General features: G+C 40.4%; 1 protein-coding gene across 1 annotated transcript in view; it reads right to left on the bottom strand.

Annotated features, from left to right (window-relative positions):
• LOC122562603 overlaps positions 1-21,080 on the bottom strand; it is a 242,224-nt gene extending 221,144 nt beyond the window's left edge. Inside the window, exons 1-4 of the mRNA XM_043715583.1 lie at positions 21,076-21,080; positions 11,667-11,672; positions 9,155-9,220; positions 1,216-1,281 (exon numbers count right to left, since the gene is read on the bottom strand). The gene's annotated coding sequence lies outside the window, so the exon portion shown is untranslated. The remainder of the gene's footprint in view (positions 1-1,215; positions 1,282-9,154; positions 9,221-11,666; positions 11,673-21,075) is intronic.
• Positions 21,081-27,311: the final 6,231 nt, after the last annotated feature.

Below are 27,311 nucleotides of genomic sequence, written 5' to 3'. Positions count from 1 at the left end.
AAAATTTAAACCGGGGTGTCTTCAGCATGTCCCAAGTGCGAGGTCTGTATGAGCACTCTCACCCCTTGTTGCTGGTCTTGTGATAGGCTTCAAACATATTGGTGTGCTATGGTGGGTGCAATGGAGAGGGTTTTGGGTGTAAGGGTGGAGAAGGGCCCTATCTCTCTCTTCTGGGCCAGCCCACTGTATTCCCTGCAGACGCACATCAGAAAACTTTTCAATATTCTCACGCTCTGTGCAAGAAACAATACCTTGCTAGATTGGATATCTGAAAACACCCCCGGCCTGTTGGGTTGGTGGAAGATTGTTATGGAGCATTTTCCCTTGAATTTTTTTCACAAATATGGTACACCACAAAACTGAGAACTTTTATCAGGCATGGCAGCCCTTTTTGGAAAATCTGGACACAGATTTATCTGCCACACTAACAAGGGCTTTTATGCAGTCGTAATTATTGTGTTTTACGAGTTCAATATCCAGGAAGGAAGAACTGTGAACGTGTGAGCGTGTTTGGCTAGGCTGAGTTATTATTATTTATTAGCTTGTTGTTGATTATTTATTTATTTATTTATTTTTGAATTCTATACTTTTCTACATATGTTTATACATTTGTACATGAGGGTGGGTTGGCATTCTTTTTTTACTTGATTTTTTTGTATTGTTTTGAATTGTATTGTTTTGTACTTATTGTAATATTAAAAAATCTTTTTTTCCAATAATTTTTTTCTAAATAACAGCAATTCTGGTAGTATAGGTGTCTTTTCCTATGCATGACCCTGTATCTGGTTTCTCACTTCTCTCTGAAGATCACAAAACCCAAGTCAGCAATTCATTATCTCCACGAAGGTTAATGTTCAAAATGATTTTCTGAAGATCTTTAAAGAACCCTAAAACTGAAATCATTTTTTCACCATCTTTGATCCAAATTCTGAAATAATAATGTAATGTATTATGAACCTTAATAACACAGGGTTTCTACATATCTGACCCTTTTTTGTCTAATCACTGCTTTTCATCCTTCTGCACCTTGTGTGACAAAGGGAAGCTGCTTCAAGTAGATACTGATTTCTCGAATATCCATCCAGTAGGACATAATGATAGAGTTGTGCCTTGTTAATCAGAAAATAGATTACCTCCTAATGGCACGTGCAGAAAATAGATTACCTCCTAATGGCACGTGATTCAAAGCATTAACATGTACACATATTTATTTACCTTCTAGTTCGTGACATGTTTCAGTATCTGATCTTCTAGCTTTAGATCTGGCAGTGTCTTTTCTATCTGAAATATGTTTCAGAAAAAATGTAACTAGAATTGGGTAAGCTGCTTCCCCAGTTTCATTATTCAGTTTAGGTTCAATATTGGGATAGATTTTCAACTTGCCACTTAGGATACAATTAGGAATACTGATAAATTGTTCATGACACAAATAATGGAAATGAAAATTAGATTTTTTTTAACAACAACTGATCAATCCACAACACTCATTTTACATGAAAATATACTGCAATGTTACCCAAACAAATTTTCAACTTGTTGTTGAAAGACACTGATTTGTTTTTTTTACCCTGAATATGCTTATGGACAGAGATTGAATGCAGTTTATGTGAGTATTTGTGGAAATAGGAAAGGAAGGGTGTCCTACCACCGAGCCTGGAGGCCAGAGATGTTCCATAAGACCATAAGATATTGGAGCAGAATAATGCCATTCAGCCCATTTAGTCTGCTCAACCATTCCATCATGACTGTTATGTTTCTCAACCCCATTCCCTAGTCTTCCCCCCACACCCACAGCCCTTGATCTCTTAACTAATCAAGAACTATCTATCTCTGCCTTAAGTACACTCAATGATTGGGCCTCCACAGCCCTTTGCAGCAATAAGTTCCACAGTATCACCACCGTCCAGCTGAAGGAATTCCTCTTCATCTAAGTTCTAAAGGGTCATCCTTTTACTCTGAGGCTGTGCCCCGGGCCCTAGACTCTCATACTAGTGGAAATACCTTATTCACATCCACTCTATCCAGGCCTCTCATTACCCTGTAATAATATTTCTGAAAAGATTGATTACAATAACAAGATAGAGACTTTGGTAATGTATCCAAGTTCGCTGATCATACAAATAAAACTTTCACACCTCAACTAGTTGAGAAGTGCTCAGATGTGTGAGGCAAAGGATCGCTTCTTGATTAAGGCAGTTCTGTACTTCCAAGTCTTCTGTCCCTGTTTCTCTTATTTTACTGCAGCCACATTGTAGTGCATCTCCACTTGCTGCTACTGTTACATTCCGCACCCCTGTAGTTGCATTATTTCTTTGCTCAGCACCATTTTCACTTCTATTTGTTACACATTCATAGTAAACTAATCTTACATGTAAATCTTCAAAATTACATTCCAAGGCACTGCTATCATGCTTCCTTCTTTCTTACAGTACTTCAGACACACTGTATGTAAGAGGAGAAGAACACCAGAGCACAGTCCATCCAAATATATGAATTAGGACTAGAATAGAAGTAGCTTTCAAACAGGCTCCACCATTTAAAAAAATCATGGCTGAACTGTTGTCTTTCAATTCCATGTTCTTATTTACCCCTGATAAACTTTGATTCCTTTGCCTAAAGAGAATTAATTTACCTCTGCCTTAATAATATTCAATGACCCCTCCTCCACTGCCTGAGAAAACAATGTTTCAAAGTTGCACCATCCTTTAGAGAAAAGAAAACTTTCCCTCATCTCCATTCAGTAAGGGTGGCCGCTAATTTTAAAATACTGCCCTCTCATTCTGGATTGACCCACAAAAGCAAACATCTTTTCCAAATACATCTTTTCAAGATCACTTAGGATCTTATGAAGTTCAATCAAATCACCACTCACTCTTCTAAACTCCACTAAAAGCAAGCTCTGCCTGTTCACTATTTCCTCATAAGGCAACTTGCTCATCTAAGATAGAATCATTTTATGTCACCACTTGAGATGAGATCTTGCCATTGTGAGTAGAAGCCATAGAAATTAACATGATTCAAGGTTTCTACACTTCTTACCCTTTTTCCCTTTCTTATGACAGATATGACTATCTGTCCTTATATACCTTGCATTATGTTATGAAGGTGTAAGGGGTACCGTACCTTTAAGAGAGTGGAAAAGCTAGCAAGGACTTAGAGAGGCACAGAGAGTCTGGAAGAAGGCAGCAATGCCATGCTTGGTCAGAACAGCTAGCACTGGCTGAGTTGCTATGAGACAAACACACTTTCAAACTCAGCCAATCAAATTAAATTATGCCCCAAAAGACCAAACTCTAATCAAGTTTGAACTTAGTATTTTGACGATCCGATGCTTTGGTATATGAAACTGAAAAAAAAATTGGACTTGTTGGGCTGAAGGGCCTGTTTCCACACTGTAAGTAATCTAATCTAATCTAAACTGCCAAGCCACCAACATATGCAGACTGCCTGCAGAATAACTCTCTTAAAGGTACCTTTATCTATCAATGACCTGTGAAACAGAAATCCCTAAGAGGAAGAAAAGAAGACAGCAGAAGATACAAAGAGAAGATTCAACAGCTGACTGGTTTTGAAATTTGAATTTTTTTGTAAATTTTAATCGGGGAGGGGGGGGGGGGGTTTATCAGACCAGTATTGTAGAAGGGAAAGTAAAAGTAAAAGTTGGGGGCTCATCTGGGATTTGAAGTGGTTTAGACAAATTTGAATAGATTTTGGGGTACAAAAAATCCCAGCAGATTTAAACACTTGCAGCTTAGTATCCTAGATCTTTAAATAAAATGTAGATGAGACAATTTGTTTAATATCAGTGACTTGTGGTTGATTAAATTAAAAGTGAGAGAAATGACTCTTAAAATTGCTGAAGAGGTTCTGGTATTTGAAGATGATGCTCAAATTTGCCAAGAAAGCTTACAAGGAAAGAAAAAGGCCATACTTTTAGATTTAGCAAAGAATTTGGATTTGGGTGTAACCAAGAACAAAAGTAAAACTGAAATTATAAGAGAATTACTCAAACACTCAGGTGTGTCAGAGAAACTGTCGGAGACATTTGCTCAGTAGATTAGAGATCACAAAACACAGCTCGGAGTGAAATTGACAAACAGTTTATTGTAGGCGATATTGCTGGAGGAGATGCCGGCTGCCAATTAGTAAAATTTGAAAACTAATTTAGCCGCTTACCAGACTACCTCCTCAGGCCAAGTTCTGGCGGCAATTTAGGAGCCAAATGCCCACCTCCCCAGGCCAGGGTCACTACTCAATTTCCGAATTACAGTAGGTGAAGCCAATTCGCCGCAAGTCAGAATTGTGGCCACCCTCCGCAGTCATCCAGCCTTTCTCTGGTCTGATCCGCTGGGCAGGGCTGGCCGCCAGGTACCAATCAGGTTAAATTTAAAATGTAAGGTTCGCTCACCCTGTTGAGAGAGAAAAAATGGCCTGCTGACTAGTCCAAACTGTCGGAAAAATTTGCCCAGTAGGTTAGAGACCACAAAACACAGCTCGGAGTGAAATTGACAAACTGCTTATTGCAAGCGATATCGCCGGAGGAGAAAACAGACTAACTGACACAGAACTGACAGTCTGCACAGAGAATTTGATTTCTCCTCTCAGAGCTGAGGATGAGACCAGTTTTATGGTAATGCTGCACAATGACACTGATTAAGAAATGGGAAAATACAATGTTTCGGGAAATGGAGTAATTTTGTTGCAAGGGTGCTAATTGGAAAACAATTTATCAGATGAATGTCCTGTTCCTTCACACAATGCAACATCCTGACAGAATCATGGTTCCATTCATCTGCACAGATAGGTGTTAAAGTCTTTTCTGGAGTGGTGAGGTGCTTCCATTGTCCTGTGGTGCCTGTCTGTCTGTTCTACTCTTTCTGTGGCTTTGCTGTTGCTGGGTTGTGAAACTGCCCTTAGGGTTTTGAGACCTCTTGTCATGTCCATGGCAGCTTGAAAGCGTATTCCATTGTCTGCATGCCATCTGACCCAGTTCGTGAGCTGCTCGGGAATTCTGGGTGTCCTGGTACAATTTAGCCAATTTGCTTTTGTGGGCCTATCGTGGGTTAGCAAATCTTTTCCCACAGAAACAGACAAGTGCAGTAAAGGTAGAAAAACTTCAATTACAATTGAGGAAAATGGAGTTAGAAGATAAACAGAGAGAAAGAGAGAGAAGAGAGGGAGAGAGAAAGAGAGAGAGAAGAGAGAAAAGGAAGAGAGAGAAGGTTCTTAGTTGAGCATAGAGAGAGAGAGAAGAAAGAGAGAGACAAGGAGAGAGAATTTTAACTTGAGAAGTTGTGACTTTGTCAGCAAAGTCAAGTTAACAGGATGGAGATTAAAAGAGAAAGTAGTGATAGATATAAGTATGTCAAAACTACCACATTTTGTTGAGAAAGATGTTGAAGCCTTCTTTATTCTACTTGAAAGATTGGCTAGGCAGATGGAGTGGTCCGAGGATTTATGGGCAATGTTAGTTTAGACTAAACTAGTAGGCAGAGCTAGTGAGGTATTTGCCACGCTGTCAGATGAGGGATCAAGAGATTATGAAAAGGTTAAACAGGCTATTTTAAGTGCTTATGAATTGGTACCAGAAGCATATAGACAGCGGATCAGAAACATAAAGATGGAACCAGGTCAGACTTACGTTGAGTTCGAAAAAATTAAAACTTTGGCCATTTTGATAGATGGGTGTGTGCTTTAAAAATAGTTAGGACCTTTGAAGCTCTAAGAGTGGTTATTCTGTTGAGGAGATTAAAAACTCAATTCTAGAGATGGTAAGAATTAACGTGGAGGAACAGAAAGGCCAGGAAGTGAGAAGGGCAGTAGAATTAGCAGATGAGTACATGTTGGTGCATAAGACAAGCTTTCAGTCAGAATTTTATCCTGTGAGGGACAGACATTGGGAGAAAGGTAGATTCTACATTACGAAAGAACAAGTAGGGAAGACTGATAGAAATTTATCACGTTAAAGAAGCTCAAGAGAGTGAAAAAGAGCTGAAAGACCTTTTAGGTGCTTTCACTGTAATGGAATGGGACACAGAAAATTACAGTGCCGGTGGTTTCAGAACGGTACTGGGAAAAGGTGTTTTTACTACCAGAAGGTGGGATACATAAAGTCACAGTACTGATCATTAAAGAAAGGAACTGTGGGAAAAGATGTAATAAAAGAAGCTAAGCCAGTCACATCAATTAAGATAGTAAAAGAGACCCTAAGAAGAGCCGAGGAGCTGCAGGAGAGTGCACAGCCTAGGCAAGGGCTGGGTATGGAATTAGTACCTGATCTCCACAAAGAATTCACCTCTGTAGGCATCATTAAACATTTCTCTAAGCACTCTGCAGCCGTTTTGCTCTGCTATTTTTTTAGCTAGTGGAGTGTTATGGGGAGGTTTCTATTTAAGACATTTAGGTAGTACCTGTTTCCGTAGGCATTCGTAGAGTAAGTACAACTTTGTGGCTGGCGCTGTACATGTGATTGCAGTAAATCAAATCTCATCAAATGGGGCAAAATTACAATTTGCCAATGAGGCATTAAACAAGCAATGTCAAATGGTTGTCCATTGTACAACTAATGCAATCAATGCAAATTAAAATTGGAATTTTTTAGAACTTTTGCCACAGCCTCAACACCAAGAAAACCTGCTCCACAATTGCAAAATCAATTCTTCAACTCTTTGCATAAAGATTTGGTTCAAACAGGTGTGTGAACAGCTGAATGCTCTTTATCTGTGGCCAATCAAATGAAGAAAGGATTATATCCCATTGTTTTCCTTTCTTGATTCGAGTATAAAGGCCAGCTGCCAATAATATCATGGTATCTATGTGGCTGCTCAATTTATGAAGAAGTGCTCAACTGGGTGAGGTATAACACTTTTTACTTCAGTGAGGATGTTCTGCATTTTAAAATTTTCCCTCCTAATTACGTATTGCTACCTGATTGCAATCCATTTTCATCTTCTACTACTGTCATATTCTATGGTTTCATTTTTACCCCCTTTCCTCTCATATCCCACAACTTGTCACACATTTGTGATACCCTAACCTTAAGTGCACTCTGTTAAATTACCTTTTTAGGCCACACAAACATACTAAATTATTTTTTACAATACAATTTGTCAAACAACTTGTCTTAAGTTGGGAGCAGGCACTACAGTAGCGCAAGACCACATCAGATGTCCACTGAGAGTCTGAAGATTTGCTATTGTGGTCAAGGGTAGGGGGCATAGAAATTAACCAGGATGCAAATCACAGGTTTTCTCACACATTACCCTCATTGACCTCCTCAGCATCAACTCACCCTCACAATTTGCATGACAAGAGGAAGCGATGGCCAAGTGGTATTATCACTTGACTATTAATCCAGAAACCCAGAATAATGTTCTGGGGGCATGGGTCCGAAACCCACCATGGCAGAATTTGAATTCAAATTTTAAAAAACTGGAATTAAGGGTCAACTAATGACCATGAAACCACTGTCAATTGTCAGAAAAACTCATCTGGTTCACTAATGTCCTTTAAGGAAGGAAATCTGCCATCCTTACCTGGTCTGGCCTACATGTGACTCCAGAGCCACAGCAATGTGGTTGACTCTCAACTGCCCTTTGAAATGGCCTAGCAAGCCACTCATTGTATCAATGGCTAGAAAGCCACAACAAAGAAACAAAACTGGGTGGACCACCTGGCATTGACCTTGGAACCGGAAAAGACAGTAGCAAAAATGCAAATAGCCCTGTCGACCACGCAAAGTCCTCCTAACCAACATCTGGGGGCTAATGTCGAAAATGGGCAAGCTGTCTCGCACACTAGTCAAGCCACAGCCTGACAGTTATTCTTACGGAAGCACGCAGAAACCACTATTACCATCCCTGTCCCATCAGCAGGACAGACCCAGCAGAGGTGGCAGCACTGTGGTATACAGTCAGGTGGGAGTTGCCTGGGAGTCCTTGACTGATTCCGGACCCCATGAAGTCTCATGGCTTCAGGGTAAACATGGGCTTACCAGATACCATCCTCCTTTGGCTAATGAATCAGTACTCCTCTATGTTGAACAATAATTAGAGGAAGCACTGAGGGTGGCAAGGGCACAAAATATACTCTAGTGGGGGATTTCAATGTCCACCGTAAAGAGTGGCTTGGCAGCAGCATTACTGATTGAGCTGGTCGGATCCTAAAGGATATAACTGCTAGACAGGATCTGCGGCAGGTAGTGAGGGAATCAACAAGGGGGAGAAACATACTTGATCTCATCCTTACTAATCTGCCAGCTGCAGAAGCATCTGTCCATGACAGTATGGGTAAAAATGACCACTGCACTGTCCTAGTGGAGACGAATTCCTGCCTTCACATTGAGAATAACCTCCATCATGTTTTGTGGCACTATCATTGTGCTAAATGGGACAGACTTCAACCAGATCTAGCAGCTCAAGACTCGGCATCCATGAAGCGCTGTGGGCCATCAACATCAGTTTTTCGGCTCCTGGGAAGTTCTGGACAACAAAGGGTACCCTGTCAGTTGCAGCTCATGTCTGTCTCCTGAGGAGGTCATTACAGTTTCTTGCTGTAGCACTTTGGAACTCGCCGTCAATGAATTGAGCATCCTTCTTATCAGGGCATCCTTGAGAAACTGCATGAATCCATGTAAGATTCTGTAAATCCATTTTTTAGAAATAGAATCAGTCTGAACATTGGGGCACAGACAGCCTCAAACCTTCAATGCATTATCTGAGCCGCCATGGTACCTATTGTTAATGTTCACTTGAGAATGTAACTTTAAAAAAAGTTCTGGGATTTACATATGAAAGAACTGAAACCAATATGGTCATTCTAAAAGATGACAGACTTAACAAACAATTCAGGTCTCTTTCAATACATAATTTCAGTTGCATCACAATGTAAACTTTTGCTGTAAATTCTGTGTCTTACGATCTTATACTCCATAACCACCTGATGAAGGAGCAGCACTCCGAAGGCTAGTACTTCCAAATAAATCTGTTGGACTATAACCTGGTGCTCTGTGATTTTTAACCCTAATATCCAAATAGTAACACATATAAATGATATGGAGTTATACCTCCATCTATACGTTACATTGACTAGAACATAGTGAGACTACTATTGAGATAGACGGTTAAGCATTACCACATACACACATTTTCATTACCTTCTGGTTCATGACATGTTTCAGTACTTGATCTTCTAGCTTTAGATCTGGGAGTATCTTTTCTGTCTGAAATATGTTTCAGAAGTGAAATTAGTATTTGGTAACCAACAGAGTAACTTTCTACTTTTTCAGTAGCATTCAGCTTTTATTACAAAATCCATTTCATTTGCATCAATCAGTTAAATAATGGGATTGATTTTTAACTTGATAATTAGGCATAAAGCTAGAATGCCAAGCAATTGCCCATTCTCCAATGATTGGCCATTCGCCATTGAAAATAGAAATTGGACATTTTTTCAGACATATTGTTTGCCTATTGCTATGACCTTTCAATCTATCTTTACCTGCTGCTATTGTCACATTCTGCATTATGTACAGTTAAATTATGTCTTTACTTATCTCTCATTCTTCACAATTTGACACACATTCACAGTTCAGGGTGACCATATTTAATGTCACCCCATTTAACACTGTTCCACTTTAATATCATTAAATTATTAAGTCTGGCAATCTTGTTGAGCATTTCAAGATTTGTTCACTGCACTACTGTACATAACTGAACCAACTGGTTTCATGTGGCGCACTCTCTCCCACTCTCTATCTTGGATCTGTGGCACACTCTCTTCCACCATCTATCTTGTATCCTCATCCTATGCTACAATGCTGCCTTAGTTCAGAACTAGGGAGATCCCACCCAACAGGCTGTGGAGCACCTATTGAAGTCACTGCTTGCCCTGGCCGCACAGCAGTCAGTGCTTCGAAGTATCACTTTGTGTAGTTGTCGCCATGCACAGATCCAATGAAGTCACCATACCTGAGCTTGTGTCCATCCTTTCATTACCTTCCCTGTTCCAAAGCAACGACTGAGTGCAGGAACATCCACCAACCTCCTACCCTCAAGTGTGTGGCCAAAACCATGGCATCTGTGGCAGACTGGCAGAACAACTAAAGGAGCTACAAAACTATCCTGGAAATGTAGCCATCACCATCTGGTCTCTAGCCTGATAAAAATCCAGCAGCTCCTTTCATGCTTCCCACTGGCTGTAAAACACAATCTGCCACAGTTATGTCACGGTGTTGGTCACTATCACCGGGAGGGAGAGGCACAGAGAGAGAGAGAGAGAGAGAGAGGTAGAAAGATAAGTGAAAAAGTTATAACGCTCACCAATGATCCATATCTCGCCAGTTATTAAGAGGGGAAACAAAATCAAGAGTCTGCAGGTAATCAAAAGGTGCAGCCCACCAATCAGTAACATGATCAGTCATCACAATGCCAGAAGCAAGCCGGAAATGATGCCTTGAACCTCCAAAAAGAAATGACCAGATAGTGGCCAGAAATAAGAGATAACCTCAGCAGGAGGTTATCAATGAGCAAAGGTTCATCATGCAGATCCCAGATAGTGACCCCCATAGCTTCATTCTGGGGAAATCCACTACTGGGGATATTGTAACTTGAATGTGATTCTTTCCTTTTAATATTTCTAAATTAATTTTGTTTTAACAGATATTTCATTTACTAATGGAAGATTTTAGGCACTTAAAGAACTGTATTTCAACTAAGAGGGGACATGCATCAATTTTTTCCTGGAAAGGAAGGCCCCATGGAATCAAACTCTGGTTTCAATATTGACTCCTGTAGAAATCAATGCTTCACGAACAGTCTTTTCACTTGAAGTTGTGATTTTCAGGAGCGCAACACAGACTTTAACTGAGGACATTGTGTACTCCAACCTTACATGCACACCTATCAAAAACCTTCCTAGGTTACACTAATGTACACAGAATGTGAGAGCAAAAATCACTAGAGCAGCGTAAAGACCACATCAAATTCCAGAACAAATGTTTAATATTGTGAATTGAAAACACAGAAATGAACAAGGCTGTCGACCATAAATCACAAGTTTTCTGCAGATTGTCCTATTGCTTCTCTTCAGTGATGTCCTGGGTCTGAGATGATTGATTCCCAACAAGGAGGAGAAAGTGAGGTCTGCAGACGCTGGAGATCAAAGCTGAAACTTTATTGCTGGAACAGCACAGCAGGTCAGGCAGCATCTAGGGAACAGAAGATTCGACGTTTCGGGCACATGCCCTTCTTCAGGAATGAGCAGAGAGTGTTCAGCAGGAGAAGATAAAAGGTAGGGAGGAGGGACTTGGAGGAGGGGCGTTGGAAATGTGATAGGTGGAAAGAGGACAAGGTGAGGGTGATAGGTCGGAGTAGGGTGGAGGCGGAGAGGTCAAGAAAAAGACTGCAGGTCAGGAAGGCGGTGCCAGGCTGGAGGGATTCGGCTGAGACAAGATGGGGGGAGGGGGGATGAAGAAACTGGTGAAGTCCAAGTTCATCCCCTGTGGTTGGAAGGTTCCCAGTCGGAAGATAAGACGCTCCTCCTCCGACCATTCTTCATCCCCCCTCCCCCCATCTTGTCTCAGCCGAATCCCTCCAGCCCGGCATCGCCTTCCTGACCTGCAGTCTTCTTCTTGACCTCTCCGCCTCCACCCTACTCCGACCTATCACCTTCACCTTGACCTCTTTCCACCTATCACATTTCCAACGCCCCTCCTCCAAGTCCCTCCTCCCTACCTTTTATCTTCTCCTGCTGAACACTCTCTGCTCATTCCTGAAGAAGGGCATGTGCCCGAAACGTCGAATCTTCTGTTCCCTAGATGCTGCCTGACCTGCTGTGCTGTTCCAGCAATAAAGTTTCAGCTTTGATTCCCAACAAGCATAACCAGTTTCCTTTTGTGTGAGATACAACATCAACCAATAAAGAGTTTTCTTGCCTGATTCCAATTACCTCCACTTTTGCTAGAACATGTCAACAGCAATCACCTGCAATCTAATATGATCTGAAGGGATGCCTAAGGCCTAATGGAACAAGGGAACAGGTGATGGAAACATTAATTAAGACTTAATTAGGTTTGAATTGCTTATAGAAATATAAGAAGCTCTTAATTAGCAGGGTGAGAGTTTTATGATGTGATTAGCTGAAATGGACTCCTCACTAACGCCTTGGACTTAAACAGATATTTTAGAGTGTATAATGTAGTGATTGGAACGATGTCAGCCAGGTGGATCTCACAGAATAATAGTTCCCGGATTGGGGCTGTTAACCTGGTTCAATCAGGGAGTCCTGGCTTACAGATATGAACAGGAGAGTCCACTGTTTCTTATTTAAATGCACTGTCTTGTATGTATTTGTTATTGCTTCTTTTGTGATGACTAAAAGTGGGATTTGAGGTTTGTCCTCATTTCCCTGAAAACTGGTTGAACAGTAAGGTTTGGGCCTGGCTTTGCTGCTCCTCTCCCTTGTAAAATTGCTGTTTCGCTGTATTCAGCTGTTAATGTTAATTGTTTTGTAAACTGTATTGCTGAACAAAATTTTTAAAAATGAACAGGAGAGTCATGGTTCTGCTCACTCTAGAAGCCAGCTCTGTGCTACCTGGGTCAGCGTCATATTCTATGCACACGTAAATAAAGGGTGACTTGGTAACAGGATAGTGGCCTTCATGCACTTATTTCAGGCGAGGAGAGTGGGATTAATGATGGGACCATGCAAAAGCGGCTACTAACTGAGGTCCAACTGGAATTGAAACAACTGGCTTTGTTGTTAGAAAATGCGCCAAGTGGAGCTTATGAATTACAGGGTATGTCATTGTAAGTGTATACCCACACCAGCTGATTAAGTGGGGTGGGGATGGCGGTCCTTCATGAAGCTGGACATGAGCCATACATTCTTTAATTACGATAAGAGGAAGATTACTAGAGGCATGCTACAATTAATACCTGTAGAGGTTTGTGATATATAAGGTAGCCTTTTTAGGTGTCATCAGCCTGTGTCATTTTCCAGCAGATGATGGAGAATATTTTACAAGGTTTATCCCAGCTCACCATTTATCTGGATGACATGCTAATAACAGGGAAAAGGAGCAAAGATCATTTGGAAAACTTGGACATAGAGCTTAAACAGTTCTCCAAGACACTACAGAGATGACAGGACTGCATTACTTTGTTTGGAAGATAAAGTGAGGGCAATCAAAGATGCTCCATCTCCCATGTCTGTACCAGAGTTTAGATCTTTTCTTGGATTGGTGAACTATTACAGAAGATTCATATGTCATCTGGCCTCTGGACACTTTTACATTATTGAGAAAAGGTCAGCCTTGGAAAAGATCTTGTAGCCAAGATGTAGTCTTTAGGGAAGTGAAGAAGCAATATCACAGTGGCTCAGTGGTTAGCACTGCTGCCTCAGAGGCCCAGGTTCGATTCCAGCCTCGGGCAACTGTCTGTGTGGAGTTCGCACGTTCTCCCTGTGTCTGCGGGGTTTCCTCCGGGTGCTCCGGTTTCCTCCCACAGTCCAAAGATGTGCGGGTTAGGTGAATCGGCCATGATAAATTGTCCATAGTGTTAGATGCATTAGTCAGAGGGAAATTGGTCTGGGTGGATTACTCTTCGGAGGGTCGGTATGGACCTTTTGGGCCAAAGGGCCTGTTTCTACACAGTAGGGAATCTAATCAATATCATCATCAAATGTTGGCACACTACAATCCCAAGCGAGATGTGATGCTGACATGTATTCCTCCCCATATGGTATCAAAGTAGTGTTGGCTCGCAACTGGCCCAGTGTAGAGGAATACCCAATAGCATATGTTTCCTGGACTTTGGCTGATGCCAAATGAAGATATGCCCTGATAGAGAAGGAAGATTTGGGGGTCATCTTTGGTGTGAGAAAGTTCTACCAATACCTTTACTGATGTAAACTTGTCATAGTAACGGACTGCAAACCCCTGCTAGAGTTACTTAAAAAGGACAGGGCTGTGCTGCCCATAGCTTCAGTTCAGTTTCAGTGGTGGCCTCTTATTCTGAGTGCATACAATTACAAGTTGGAACACTATCTCGGAAGCCAAGTGCCTTGAGCAACTTTCCACTGGTGTATATACCTGTTACTGCTGATGATATTAGTCTATGGACACAAAAAGATCCCGTCCTGGCAAAACTAAAACTGGTGGGATATGGGAAATAAAAGGGCCATCACAACCAGAATTGAAATCCTTCAGGACGAGATGAGACCAAATGACCTTGGAGGATGGTGTATTATTATGGGGAGCAAGAGTTATTGTCCCAATTAAAGGTTGTTGCCAGATACTGGCTGAACTTCATCAGGATCATCCAGGGGTGTCCAAAATAAAGATGTTGGTGAGAAGTCATGTTTGGTGGCCATGACTGGATGCAAACATAGCTGCATTGGTGGGGCAGTGCCCAGAATGCCAACAGGACAGAAATTACTGCCAGCAGCTCCCCACATTTGTGGGAATGGCCGAGTCAACCCTGGATTCGGTTACAAATGGATTATGCTGGTCCTTTCATGGGCTGAATGTTTTTTAGTCATTATGGATGCCCATTCAAAGTGTATGGGCATGCATAGAGTTCATTTGTCAAACACGGTGATGACAATTGAAAGGTTTCGAGCATCTTTTGTAACACATGGATTCCCAAAAGTGTTGGTCACAGATAACAGGCCATCATTTACCAGCAGGGAATTTGAGTATTTTCTCAAGTCCAATGTCTTTTGGCATGAAAGGACACCTATATACCATCCATCATCCAACAGTCTGTCAGAAAGAACAGTCCAAAATTTGAAGCAGGCTTAAAGAAACAGCCTACATTTTCTCTTGATATCTGTTTAATTATAGGACCACCCCTCAAGCAATTACAGGGACAGCTCCAGCAGAGTTGCTAATGGGGAGAAGACACCGCACCAGGTTAAATATGATCTTCCTGCACCTTAGGGAGGGTGAAACAGCATCATGAACGCCTGTGTCAGAAAAAAGACTCCTCTGAGAGAGGCAGTTTACTTCAGGGGACAATGTCTGGTGTCAAAACCACGGGAATGGCCCTGCATGGGTAAAAGGCATGATCGATGCAAGGTCAGATCCCATGAGATATCATGTTCGGGTAGGTGAGGCAGTCCTGAACGAGGACATTGATGACATAAAAGCTGTAACTTTGCAAATGGGGAGTAAAGCATTGGCGACCCCTCAGAATATCTGGTAAGCTGTCAGAACCCATGGGCCCTCCCCCTCCACCTGGCGTCAAAAAAATCTCTGAGAATGAGATAGATAAGGCAGATGTCACAGTCTTGATGTCTGAAGAAGATGAGGTCCGACCGAGACGCCCTGGTGCAAGAGGCGAGCTACTGTCCAATACACGCCATCACTATACGAGGCAGAGTTTGAGGAACCAGATTTGCTGCAAAAACACCCAAGCAGAAGTTACAGGAAGAAGAATAGACCTACCTTCCAGGAGTTTGAGGGGGAGCGATGTAGTGATTGGAATGATGTCAGCCAGGTGGATCTCATGGAATATGAGATCCCTAATTGGGGATGTTAACTTGGTGCAATAAAGGAGTCCTGGCTGGCAATTACAAACAGAAGTGTCAGGGGCTCTGTTCACCTACGCTCGCTGGGTCAGTGTCATGTATTATGCACATGTAAATAAAGGATGGATTGGAGATGGGGCACTGGCTTCGGTGGAGTTATTTCATATAACATTGATAGAAAATGGTTGATTCAAAATGTAATATTTTGCCTATTCTGAAAGTGAGGCTTATGATTAGTGTAAGAATTAATTGACCATGTGGACTTGTATTACTTCTTTACCAACAGGGAAACAAGGTATGGCCATTTGGAAGCAGGATAAGAAGTAAAGTATTTTTTCAGAATTGAAGCCTGACAATTTGAACAAGGTTGATCATTTGGACAGATTGTTAACTTTCCCGGTCAAAATTTATCGAAAAGAGTTTTATTGACTACTTGAGATGTGGTTAGATTTGGACAAATTTAGAAAGACTGAAGATTGTACAAAGTAAACGTTGTAGAAGAATTGAATTCAAAACATATGTGATCCCTCAGAATATGCAGGATTGCAGAAATTTCATTTGAATATTTGCCAATTTGCGCTGGCAATTAACTTATTTGACAGTGCAAAGTATCAAGTATGAACAGATTTCTAGAGTTTAAAATATGGGTACATGGCTAGAACAAGTATCAGAAGCACAAAAGCAATTCTTAAGAAAACATTCCTTTCCAGTAGGGTTCGTAGCCCAAAAGGGCAAACCAAAAATGAAGGACACAATGTTAAAATGCCAGGAAGACATGCAATACAGGTTGGCAGGTGACAGTATTAAAGGAGAATTGTATCTGAAAAGAAATGAGGACAGAAACATTGATGATAATTTTGAGAAGCAAAGAAAATTTGGGATTTGCAATAATTGAAATAATCCCAAAAAAAGCTCAGGATATAGTCAAGCAACATTTCTGGTTTAATTCAAAATTCCATTATCTAATGAACTGTCCCAAATAATACAATAAACTAGTCAAACCTAAACTTGAAATATAAGATTCAGAGGAAGAAGGTAGAGATATAGACTGAAGAGAGGGCATTGTGTCAGTCACAAGAATTATTCCACTGATGAATGTGTTGGCGGCAGAGTCTTTCAGTTGTGTGAAAATAAATGTACATCTACAGTGTGTGGAATAGACAGGTGAAAATTCTACCTATATGAAGTAACAAGAATCAGGATAAAGCTAAGGAATTTGAGAGTTATATCAGTTTGCGATTTAGGGACGATTTTTAAAAAATTGTTGCCAGTTCTTTTTAAAGGGCTGGAGTCAGTAATATTATTGGCATAGGTGAAGTATCCAGTGACATACTGTTATTAGATAGTTTATGAAGGGCAGGTAAAATTTGGTTATAGAAAACAACAAAGCTATTGGGTTTGGAAAATCTATGAAATTATAATTTACAAAATTGAGAGACCATTGTACTCTTTAAATGAACATAACCTCTCCACTAAAACAGTTCAGGAAATAATATTGACATGCATGGGTTAGAAACTTAGAAGACAGCAAGTCAACTGTATTAAGATTACACGATCAATTTGCCAATTGTCCTTTAAAAAGTTAAAGATTTTAGTAAAGAATGCAAGAAAAAGGGTTGAGGAGTGTAATAGCTCACAGAAGAGCCAGATGATCAATCTAAGATTTGTAAGAAATACTGGAGAACAAAGTCACGGTCTATGTTGCCAGTGCACCTTGAACAGAAGATTTCAATGAGATACAGCCAATTGATTTAAAGGTATCAGATAAAGAAACCAAACACATTTTGTACATTTGGCAACCATACTTTATTTGTCACCAATAATACATAGCAAAGACAAGGAAATAATTGTGGAAAAAGTAATGGGAAAGCAGACAGAGACTGGACTTTGATCACTAACACAAACTGCTCACTGATATTGGATTGGAAGGGGATTTGCTAATGATGAATTCACAGACATGTTGAAAATGCACGTCATAATTCTGAATACAGCAACATGTTGTTTGATGGATATGAAGCCATGCTCTAAATGACAACTGCCAAAAGTGAATACTAAAGTCAAATATTTACAAAAAGGAGCTAGAATAATATATTAGCTTAATAAATGCATGGGCATTTTAATTATAGTAAATGTTTGAAATGAAGGAAGGTCCCTAGATCAATTAAATTCTCTTCAAGGGAATAACTGGTTTCAACTGGACAGAAGTCATGAAAGGAGACCTCAGACCAGAGGAGAGTTCCTTCTAAACAATATGAAAGATAAGCGGTGCTTCCAGTGTCGCCGATGACTACATATACAAGAAACGTGTCCAGCTACAACTACTGGGTAACTCCTTTTCAGAGCTGGAGCTGTGAGTGGACTCAATGCAGCTTCTATGATGCTGAGAATGATGTGGATAGCAGGTGGTCTTACTGCAGGTGAGAATTATACAGACAGAATGGGAATGGGTGACAAAGTAAAAGGCTCATGAAGGAAAAGTAGGAGTCCCCTGTGGTCATCCCTCTTTCAAACAAATATACCGCTTTGCAAACTGTTGGGGGTGGAGGGAGAGGGGGTGGGAGTGGGAGAGGTTGTGGTGGTGGTGGCCTCTTTGGGGAAAGCAACATCAGCCAGTTCCTGGCACCACAGGGTGGTTCTACTCATAAAAAGGGAGGAAAATGAGTGGCAGAGCTATAGTGATAGGGGATTCAATGGTAAAGGGTATAGATAAATGCTTCTGTGGCCGTAGATGTGAATCCAGGATGCTATAACACTTCAAACATAAGGAGTATTACAAACAAAGCAGATGAACTAAGGATGCAGCACAATGTTGCTGCTGTAATGGAAACTTGGCTAAAGGGGCAAAATTGGCAGCTCAACCAAAGATGTTTTACCAGTATATAAAGAGCAAAAGAATAGTTAATGAACTATCAGATTAAGAAGGGAATTTGTGTGAAGTTACAGAAGATATGGGAAGAATTTTAAATATATTTTGTCTCTGTGTTTACAAAGGAAAGGGATGATGTAGCTGTAGTAATCCAAGAACAGCAGTGTGAAATATTGGACAAAATAATCATAGCGAGAGAGGAAATGTTCAAGGAGTTGGAATCCTTGAAAGTGGATAAGCTACCAGGGCTAGATGGGTTGTTTTCCTAGGAAGTTGAAGGAGGTCAGGGAGGAATTAGCAGATGTTCTGAGGATTGTTTTCAAATCTTCACTAGACAGAGTGAGGTACTGGCAGACTGGAGGAATGCAAATCTGGTTCTGTTGTTTAAAAAGGGAACAAAGCAAATACCAAACAATTATAGGCCAGATAGTCTTCAGTGGCGGGCAAACTTTTAGAATCAATCCTGAGATCTGATAAAATGTTCCTTAGAAAGGTACAGACTAGTCAGGGATAGACAGCATGGTTTTGTTAAGGGAAAGTCTTGCCTTACAAGTTTGAGTGAATTCTTTGAGAAAGTGACAAGTAGGAATGATGAGGGTATTCCAGTAGATGTTGTCTATATGGATTTTAATAAGGCATTTGACAACATCCAAAGTGGCAGACTGGTCAACAAATGTAAAAACCATACTAGGTAAGGTGTTGAATTGGATCCAAAGTTGGCTAAGTAACAAGAAGCAAAGGGTAATGGTCAATAGCTGCCATTATAAATTTAAGGATGTAAAAAGTGGTATTGGGACCCCTGCAGTTTTATTTTGTATGTTAACAATTTTGACTTCAATGTGAGGGTACAATTGGGAAATTTTGTAGATGACACAAATTGGTTGTGTTGTGGATTGTGTGAGAGGGGTAGATGAAGTGTGAGATCTTAATATTGAAGTGTACAGCACCCATATGTATCAGTACAAGCAGAAAAGGTTATAAAAAAGGCATATGGAATGCTCTCCTTCCTTGGCAGAAGTTTAGAATACAAAAGCAGGAATATAATAATGAAACTGCATAAGACACTGAGGCCACAACTGGAGTATCATATGCACTTCTGGCCACCACACTACAGGAAGGATGTAATTGTTCTGGAGAGAGTGCAGAGAAGGTTTATTAGAATGTTGCCAAGGCTGGAGAATTGTAGCTGAGGAGAAATTAGACAGGTTGGAGATGTTTTCCTTGGAACAGAGATGTGGAGGAGCCGGTATTGGACTGGGATGAGCAAAGTTAAAAATCACACAACACCAGGTGAAAGGCCAACAGGTTTATTTAGAAGCAGCTACCTGATGAAGAAGCAGCACTCCAAAAGCTAGTGCTTCCAAAATAAACCGGCTGAACTGTAACCTAGTGTTGTGTGGTTTTTAACTTGGAACAAAGAGGCTGAGAGGTGATATGATTGGGTATATAAAATTATGGGATAGACAGAGTAGACAGGAGGAACCTGTTTTGCTTGGCCAATAATTCAAAAACCAGCAGTCATAGATTCAAGCTAAGTGGCAGGAGGATCAGAGAGGATGTGAGGAAAAAAATTATGCAGAAGGTGATGGGTGTTTGAAATTCGCTGTCTGAGTTTGGTGGAGGCAGAGACCCTCAACTATTTATTTTCATTTCTTTAAGAAGTAACTGGATCTGCACCTTAAATGCTGCAAGCTGCAGGGATTCCAACCATGTGCAGGATCATAGAATCATAGAATCCTTAAATGTGGAAACAGGCCAAATGGCCCATCTCACCCAAATCCAATCACTGTAATCCTGCATTTCCCATGACCAATGCATCTAGCCTGCACATCCCTAGTCACAACCAGCAATTCAGCATGGCACATCCACATAACCTGCACATCTTTTGACTGTGGGAGGAAACCAGTGCACCTGGAGGAAACCTACCTATATGGGGACAATATGCAAACTCCACACAGTCACCCAAGGCTTGAATCAAACCTGGGTCCTTAACTCTGTGAAGCAACAGTGCTGACCACTTTGTCACTCCAGGCCAAAAGAGGAGTTTAGAGAGGACATCTGGTTGGCATGGACAAGATAAGATGAATGGCCCATTCTGTGCTGTATCATTTCTATGGTTCTATGTTCTGATCTTTTTTGGGATCTATGGACTTGTACACCAATACCCCTTCATTCCTCAGTATTCCCTGGGGACACTTTGTATATTTATCACTTTTAAAACCTCCCACAGTGCATCACCTCACACTTATTGGGACTAAACTCCAATTGCAATTGCTCTGCACAATTTTACCAGCAGCCCAATATCAGTCTGTAGCCTGAAACCATCCTCCTCACTACCAATCTTAGTAATCTGCAAACTTATATTATTAACAAATTGGATGTGAATGTAGAGAGTATAATGTACATTACAGCAAAGGTCCCAGCAGTGATCCTTGTGTCACAGACTTCCAACCTCGATAATGCCCCACCATCACATTTTGCCTCCGATTTGCAAGCCAATTTTCAATCCAGTTTGCCTTGGATCTCAGGAGATCTTAATTTCTGGACCAGGCAGAATGTGGGACCTTATCGTTGGCCTTCCTGAAGTCTATGTAAACCACATAATTGCATTACCCTCAGCAATATAGTCACCTTTTATAAAAAGTCTGGTAAATTAGTCAAACAGGTTCTCCTTTAAACACGTTCATAAACTGTTCCCGATTAGTCCCTGCCTTTCCAAGTCTTGATTAGTCCTGTCCATCAGATTTCATTCCAACAACCTCCCTCCTATTGATGTCAGGCTAACTGCTCTGTAATTACCTGGCTTATTCCTGCTGCCCTTCTTGAATAAAGGAACCACATTAGCTATCTTCAGATATTTGATACTTCACCTGTGAAGTATTAAATATCACCAGGGCCCTTGCAAACTCCTCTCTGACTCCCATCGCACCTTGGGATATACATCCTTTCAAACCTTGGGGATTTATGCACCTTTTTAATATCTGTTAAAACATCTAATACCTCCTCCTCAATAATCTTGTGTGTTCCAGAACCTCGCCATCCTTACTGAAATCTCCAACTATCATGTCTTTCTGCTTTGAAAATACAGATGAGAAATATTCATTTACAACCTCAGCCACATCATCTGGCTCCATGCAGACTGCGTGGTCTCTAGGACCCACACTTTCTCTGGTAATCCCCATCTCTTAATATCATTATAAAATGTCTTGGGATTTTCCTTAATCTGATCTGCCAGAGATTTCATAGCCTCTCTTTGCCCTCCTAATTTTTAAGCACCACTTACACTATCTACAGTACCAAGTTTTTAATGCTCTGTACCTAATATATTTGCTATCCCTTAACATTCAGAGTTCAACTGATTTTGGAAGTGCTAAGTTGGAGAAGGCAAAGAATTTCTTAATTGAAGTATTAGAAAGTAAAGCTACTTTGAGCAACCATTCACTTTAAAATAGACATTATTGCCCTTTAATGTCCAACCAATGGCATACAGAAAGGATACAGTGCAAATATAATCATATATAATGTCATTTGGGAATAAACAGCAATTGCCCTATTAATGACATTAACTTAAATGTATACTTATTTTTGTTTACCTTCTGGTTCAAAACATTTTTCAAAATCTTATGCTCTAATTCTAGAATTTGGCATGTATCTTCTATCTGGGATAATTTTTAGAATTGTAATTATCATCGAGGAAAACAAAGCAGCTTTCTGTACTTTCATTATTGTCCAGTTTATTAAATTATTTTTTAACAAGAGCAGAAATGTTATCTGTATTGACTAGGTTGAATGATGGAGTACATTTTCAATTTGTCACTCAGATGTAAAATTACTTTGATGGTTGCTGAGTCTACAATGAAAGAATCAATGGGATTGAAAATTAGATATATTTTAGAATAGTCCAATCCACAAAAACAGTTTTACATGAAAGCCTGCTCTAATGTTATAAAAATAATATTCTAATTCCTTGAAGAAACATTTACTTTAATGCCAAATAATCTTGATATCTGAATATGCTTTATATGTTGCCTGTGTCCTTTTGTGTGGAGAAAAGACCATGCCCTTTTTTTTTCTAATTAAGTTCAAAAGTGTCGGCAGCCAGCAACATCAAGATTTTTTTGGTTGGATTCACTGCTGTCAATTCGTCTTAGTGATACCCATATGGGGAAGGTTGCCCACACCAACTTTTGGCAGAAGCAAGGTTCAGTATTCATAAACAATTAACGTGTTTATTAGAGAGAAACATGTTACATTGTCTTGAGAGAATCAATTATCTCAGAAATGATCAGGTTCAATTTAGGATTAACTACAAATTACTTGTCTGGCTACATGTTAGAACCAGGGACAAACACTGAAGCACTTTCCTCCTCTCATGAGAAATAGTAGTACACAACGAGAATTCTGGTTACCAGCTCATCTTCTACCAGAAACGATTTTCTGTCTCCGGATGGGCAGAGCTTTCTTGTGATGTCAATTAACCCTTTCTGTAACATACAACATCTCTCTTCAAGCTTTTCATTTGTCAATTATTAAACCCTTTACGTAGTTTTTAAGTAATGTAAATTAATCTATACTCAGCTTCCACTCAAGCCTGACTCTAAATTACTGACAATTGGTTGGATTGAAAATCTGCTGTTCTCGGACAAAACACTTTGGGAAAGTTTATCGCAATCTGGAGCTTTGATAGACTTTTGACTTCCTGAATGTCCTTTAGAGATTAACTCTTTAAGAAAATTTATTGCCACTTTGGAACATTAATTTGATTTTCTCAGATGCTCTTTACTGAAGATGGCCTTCAGTATTTGTGGATGTTAACTATTAGTTCCTATTGGAAGATCTTTGATTTCCTTAATTTGTTTGACAGATAAGATAGTTTTTGAAGTAATCTTCTCTTGACTTTGTGATGAGGCTGAATTGCTTATGATTGTTACATTTATCTTTATTTGGTTAACATCATTATTTCATCAAATTTAATTATCGACAGTTAAGGTGACTGGGCTGTTTTGTTACTGCTTATTTAACAGCTGAATTAACTTAAGAAGAGTCGACCACTAACACTTAGTAGTTGTGGCCATGATGTCAAGAATATCAGATCAGATTTTGAATATTATAGATGATAGTGTGGAAACAGGCCCTTTGGCCCAACAAGTCCACACTTCTTCTGTAATCATAAAATAATTAATTAAATAATTCCTCCAGACTTGTGAAATCAGTAGTCTGTTCTAATCCCAATGGTGAAAAGTTGTTCTACACCAATGTAATAAATGTTGAGTTGCACAAATGTTCTCTTATTAAGCAAATATACTTCTGAGACTTGTGTCTTCTAATTGCTGAGTCAAGTTCCATTGATTAAAATATTTGTTTCTGAGCTGTGTAAGATTCTTTGATATTACATTTTAAGACAAATAAAAGTATTCCTGCTCAGAAATTGGAGCTGCTGGTTTCTAATATCATATACTTGTTCTGCATGGTCATGGTTCTTTTGTCCATTTTTGGCAAGTCCGTCGTTGCCCATATCATCTTTTCTTTACCTTTAGATCAGTAATTATGCAGCTGGACTATATGGTGTCTGGATTATGGAATTGTTTGGTAGGAGAGTCAGATGTGGGAGAAAAACCACTCTGCCTGCACACCACTTGCTCACGCAACCAGGTCTGTTCATATCCAAACAAAGCCTACCCATAATGCCACTGGCAGCTCACCTTGACTACACTCAGCTCAGGAACTAACAGTGAAACGAGACATTACCTCATTCAGTCCTTTCCCCGACTGAAGGAATACGCTACCTAGATGATCTGTTAACTGGTTTTCCTACCTCACAATAGTATCACTGCTCCTGAAACCCCGAGAGCATTCCCTGTCCCCCCAGCTACTCAATCCCCACAAAGCCCAAGCAGACTAGGTGGCACCAAGATACCTGACAAGAATGAACACTACCCTAGGGACCTATTGAACCCAGGATGCCAGCCATTAGCACCTATTTCTGCAGATTAGCTAAACCTCCTGTTACAATTGTTAACTGAATGATACTGCTGGACAAGCAATTGTTTTCTATTAACTGTAATCGAAACTGCATTGACTTGTAATTAACATTTCACTACTGTAACCCTATAAGAACTGTCTGCATCTGAAGCTCAGGGAGGAGAATCCTTGACTTAACTGTGCAAAGTGTCTGTTTTGTATCAGCCCAGTCAATTTCTCCGCTCCACGATATCGTGAGAAATAAACCAGTGTTCATCAATTTCACATGGTCTGTTTGTGGCCTTGATTTGGAATAGGACAATTCTCCGACACCAGGACTTTGGAACGTTCACACTGGTGTCATATTTAATTCCCAGCTGCTCAGTACTCCAGATGCTATTCTGTCTATGTGGGGGAGGCGATGCCCTAGTGGTATTATTGCTAGATTATTAATTCAGAAACTCAGCTAATGTTCTGGGGTCTGAGGTTCAAATTCAATAAAAATCTGGAACTAAGAATCTACAGATAAACATGAAACCATTGTTGATTTGTCAGTAAAAACCCATCTGGTTCACTAATGTCATCAGGGAAAGAAATCTGTCTTCCTCACCTGGTCTGGCTAATATGTGACTCCAGACCCACAGCAAAGTCACCAACATGTGACTCTCAATTGCTCTATGAAGTGACCTAGCAAGCCATTCAATTATACCAATTACTACAGTCTCAAGAAATGAAACTAGACAGTTTACCTGGCAGCAAGCCAGGCACTGGAAAAGACAACAGCAGAAACAGCACTGTCAACCCTGCAAAGTCCTCCTTACTAACATCTGGGGGTTAGTGCCAGACTAGTCAAGCAACAGCCTCACACTGTCATAGTCATACTCACTGAAGTATACTTTAATGACAATGTCCCAGACACCACAACCACCATCACTGGATATGTCCTGTCCCGCTAGATGAATCAGTACTCCTCCAACTTGAATGAGAATGGCACAAAACATACTCTGGATGGGGGAATTTCAACGTCCCTCACCATCAAGAGTAGTTTGGCAGCAGTACTACTAATTGAGCTGGTCAGATCCTAAAGGACATAGGTGCTAGACTGGGACTACAGTTGATAGTGAGGGAATCAACAAGAGAGAAAACCATGCTTGACCTCATCCTTACCAATCTGCCAGCTGCAGATGAATCTGTCCATAACACAGTCAATAAGAGTGACCACTGCATAATATTGTGGAAGTGAAGTCCTGCCTTCACATTGAGAATGTCCTCCATCATGTTGTGTGGTGCTATCACTGTGCTTAATAGGATGGACTTCACACATATCTAGCAACTTAAGACTTAAGATTGTCAAAGTAACAGGATGGAGATGAAGGGACAAGGTAGGGATGTATTCAAACATGTTGAAACATTGCCACATTTTGATGAGAAAAATGTTGAAGACTTTTTTATTTCATTTGAAAAATTGGATAGGCAGATGGAGTGGCCAGAAAACTTGTGCATAATGCTGGTTCAGACTAAGCTGGTAAGCAGAGTTAGTGAGATATTTGCAGTGCTGTCAGATAAGGGGCTCAAAAGTTTCCTCTAATTTGTTTTGTTTAGTGATGACAAAGGTGTCATCCACATAACGGATCCAAAGTTTGGGCTGGATGGTTGGCAGAGCTGTTTGTTCAAGTCTCTGCATTGCTGCCTCTGCAAAAAACCCTGATATCAGACTCCATGGGTGTTCTGTTGGTTTGTCTCTAGGTTTTGTTATTGAAAGTGAACAGCAACTGTGTGTCTGATGGTTACATGGGTTTCTTCTGTGAGTTTGTTGTCTTTCTGTGTTGTTTCTAATGTTGCCAACCACACACGAATAGAACTAAATTGTCCAGATTTCTGAAGTTTTTTGAGTGAGGCTATGATTCAGTTCTCTAGACAGACTGTCCCACCAACATTGAGCAGGAAAAAGAAAGAAAACACACTCAATACAAAAGAAAGGAAAGCACTAGAAAGACTTAAAGATAAAAACATCACTATCCTACCTGCAGACAAAGGAAGTTTGACAGTGATTTTAAACCAAACAGACTACATTAAGAAAGCGAACGCACTGCTTGCAGATACCGACACTTACCAACAGCTGGTGATAGACCCAATCCCATAACTAGAGAACTGAATCACAGCCTTACTCAAAAAACTTCAGAAATCTTGAGAATTAAACAACGCAGACTTCCAAAAAATGAAACTAGAAGGATCCAACACACCATGCTTCTACGGATTATCCAAAATTCACAAAATAGGACAACTGCCTCAGACCCATAGTCTTGCTACCTAGAACACCAATGTTCAGATTAGCCAAGGAGCTACACCAAAGACTAAAACATTTAGTAGAAGACTCGCACCCGTTCCATTCACTGTACTCAAGAATTCCTGAACCCATCAAAGACACCAAGATAGAAGAGGATGAAATAATGGTCCCCTTTGATGTAACAGCCCTGTTCATATCCATCAACATCAACCTGGCCAAAGAAACATTGACTATACTATTAGAAGAACCAAGGACACATTCACGAAACACCACCAACTTCATCAGCAAGGACAACATCATCAAGCTAGTGGACCTATGCCTTACCACCCACTTCACTTTCAAAACAAAACTCACAAACAAATCAACGGACCACCCATAGGATGTCCGATATCAGAATTTTTAGTAGAGATAGTAATGCAGAAATTCAAACAAACAGCTCTGCCAACCATCTAACCCAAACTTTGGATCCGCTATGTGGATGACACATTTGTCATGACTAAACGAAACAAATTAGAGGAAATCTTCAAGACATCAATAACATCCTTCCTGGCATAAAATTTACAAAAGAGGAGGCAAACAACAACAAACTGCCATTCCTAGATGCCACAGTACAGCGAACAGCCAATGGGGAACTTCAAACCAGATGGGCCAATGGGCTGAGAAGTGGCA

The sequence above is a fragment of the Chiloscyllium plagiosum genome, chromosome 25 (genome assembly GCF_004010195.1).
Source record: "Chiloscyllium plagiosum isolate BGI_BamShark_2017 chromosome 25, ASM401019v2, whole genome shotgun sequence".
Taxonomy (NCBI): domain Eukaryota; kingdom Metazoa; phylum Chordata; class Chondrichthyes; order Orectolobiformes; family Hemiscylliidae; genus Chiloscyllium; species Chiloscyllium plagiosum.
Note: the sequence above shows the minus strand (reverse complement) of the source record. Positions and strands in the feature narration are given on the sequence as shown.